Raw genomic sequence first — 3269 nt, 5'->3', positions numbered from 1 at the left:
GGCAAGCGCATCCTCTGTTTTCCTATTTATTTTATAAAAGCACAACGTTTTGTTGATATTGTGAATGCACAGTAGACCCTTTAGACCCTTTACATTTGCGAATGTAGCCTATTACTCTTACCTTTATGAGCAAAAATTACGAAGTTGTTTCAGTTGTTTCCACCATCAAGAAAAAAATGCAAGTGAGTGATGGCGCTGGCGCCTCCATGTCCTGCAGAGCTTCAGCTTCCACTCGCCGCACAAACGATTAGATATGCGCCTAATAGCGCACATTTATATCGTTTAAACATTTAAACTAACATTGTGATATGCAACAAAAAATGCTCCAAACATTTTTCTAAATTAACTTTATTAAAAATGAAACGCAATATAATCACTTTAACAGTACATACACTCTCGAGGAGACCCCACATAAATGACAAAAAAGAAAAGAATTAGCGCTGCTGGAGGGTGTTTCTACACAACGGCTGAGGGAGTGATGGCAAATTTGACGTCAATCTCAATATTTTTCTCCTCTTTTGGAAAGTCGTGGAAATGACATATAACAAATAAAACAAGACTATTCATTCTGTGTTATATTTTTATTTACGGGTGGGACGTGTGTCCCCACGACCCCCCGCCACTTTTTGCAACATCTCGCGGCACGCACGGATGTACCTAAAGAAACATCTCCATTTGATAACAAATTCGTTGGTCTGTGTTAAACAACAGGCGAGCTATCGCTGGAATGTGTTATGGCGAGCGCTCGTTGCTGCGGTTATCGGTTCTCTCTTGGCACTCGTGCACAGTGCGCAGTCTTCACACAGACGATCGTAGCCTACGCTTTGTTCTGGTAAAAACACAAAACAAAAGGGTGGATTAGAACCCAGAACCTCAGAAATGCTTGACAAAAGTTCTACCACTAGACCACTAAAGCACACATTGAAAATGTATATATTTATTCAGTTCTATGAAGAATCTCGGTACTAATTGTATTTTATTTTATTATTGTAGTTTATTATTAATTTATATTAATATAGTTATTCATATAAATTAATAACTATATTAATATAAATTAATAATAAACGTATTAATTTAATATAAATTAATAATGATGTTACATTACAAAATAAAAGCCCTCCAAATACCCAAATATTTACATTACAAAACAAAAGCCCATCCAAATATTCATATATGACCAGTTTTGTCTTTGATTTTGGATAGCTCTAAAAAGGAACCTCCCTGTTTCCACAGACTAATTACAATTCAGATTAATTATCCAGTACCCCAGGGTGTCACTCAGTCAGTTTCAGGACGATCTGATGTTGCATTACATAATAAAAGCCCTCCAAAAACTCATTCTACCTGTTCTGCCTATGAATTTGAATAGCTCTAAAAAGGAAACTCCGTTTCAATTCAGAATAATAGTACAGCACCCCAGAGTGTCACACCCACAAATGTCTGGATCTGATGTGTAATTTCAAAATAAAGGTCCCCCAAAACACTTTTGTCTGTAAATTCTGATAGGTATAAAAATGAAACTCCCGGTTTCCACAGGCCACTTTCACTTCAGTGATAGTACACCTGCTCAGAGAGTCACCCACACAATGACAGGACTATCTTATGTATAATTCCAAAATAAAAGCCCTTTAAAACTCACACAATGTCAGGACTGTCTAATGATTCAGATAAGTAGAAAACGTACTCGGTTACTAACGTAACCATGGTTCCCTGAGATACGGAACGATTACTGCGTCTGCTAAGACGCTTTGGGGGGAAAACTCCTTTTTCCCTGATGACTGAAGCCTTTCAATAATGCAGTGTAACTGCATGGCCTTGGCATTGGTTCGTGGCCAAAGCCCGCCAGAATGGGCGGGGCCATCTGGCTATATAATCGGGCATTTTGCCGTAGGATCCTCCGGTTACTTTGACTGAAGCGACGAATGAGTCGTGCAGCTACATAGCATGGCAAAGTACGCAGTACTCGTTCCGTATCTCAGGGAACCGAGGTTACGTTAGTAACCGAGTACGTTCCCTATCGATACTTCACTCATACTGCGTCTGCTAAGACGCTTTTGGGAACCAGTACAATCCCGCCGTGCTATAGTAGAGGAACGACTAATACTTGAACTTGCCTTAAGCACCCAAGGGGGGCCCAGAGGGACCAAGTATTTTGCAGGGAAGCCCCACAGGAGGCAGTAGGGCCAAACTCAGAGAGGTCAGCCCAGCCTTGTATAATCATCCCAAGATAATTTAGTACAGCCTCGGAGCACAGTGAGGGCCAAGAGCGTACATGAAGATGGCAAACGGCAAGCACTGGTTTTGTCAAATGACAGAGTGCCCTGTTTATGCAGAAAGGACCCGAGCCTGGGATGTCCAGATTATAAAGCCTGGCAAATGTGGACGGCGAGGCCCAGCCGGCCACCTCACAAATCTCTGCAATGGACACACCGCTAGACCAGGCCCAGGAAGAGGCAACGCCTCTGGTTGAGTGGGCTCTTACCCCCATGGGGCATTGAAGGCCCAAAGAAGAGTATGATAGCATAATAGCGTCAATTATCCATGTGAAAAGTCTCTGCTTCGTGACCGGAGAACCCTTGGTGCGGCCACTGAAACATATAAATAGCTGATCCGACTTCCTGAACGGGGCGGAGCGCTCAACATAGACTTTCAACGCCCTGACGGGGCAGAGTAAATCCAACTCTTGGTCTTGCTCCGAAGGAGGAAGCACCGATAGAGTTATTACCTATGCTCTGAATGGATTAGAGAGCACCTTAGGTATGTAACCATGCCTTGGTTTCAGGACGACTTTAGAGTCGTTGGGCCCGAATTCGAGGCAGGTGGGGCTCACAGATAGCGCCTGTAGATCTCCCATATGCTTTACCGATGCTAACGCTAGTAGCAGAGCAGTCTTAAGCGTCAGGGGACGAAGGTCAATGGACTGTAGCGGCTCAAATGGAGGGCTCTTCAGAGCCCTCAACACCGTGGGCAGATCCCATGTAGGGACGGTGATGGGGCGAGGTGGGTTGAGCCTTCTAGACCCCTTCAGAAAATGAACAACTAGGTTGTTCCTGCCCACCGATTAGCCAGCTATAGGAGCGTGAGAGGCTGCTATGGCTGCTACATAGACCTTGAGCGTGGAAGGCGAACGACCCCAGTTCTTGCAGGAAGGACAATATCAGAGAAATGTTGCAGGAGATTGGGTCTGCGCCGCGGGCTGCACACCAGGCGGAGAAGACAGACCATTTAAGGGCACAGAAGCGTCTTGTAGACGGTGCTCTAGCCTGAGA

This window comes from Sinocyclocheilus rhinocerous, unplaced genomic scaffold (assembly GCF_001515625.1).
Source record: "Sinocyclocheilus rhinocerous isolate Xijiao unplaced genomic scaffold, SAMN03320098_v1.1 scaffold105, whole genome shotgun sequence".
In the NCBI taxonomy this organism is placed as follows: domain Eukaryota; kingdom Metazoa; phylum Chordata; class Actinopteri; order Cypriniformes; family Cyprinidae; genus Sinocyclocheilus; species Sinocyclocheilus rhinocerous.
This window is presented reverse-complemented; position numbering follows the sequence as displayed.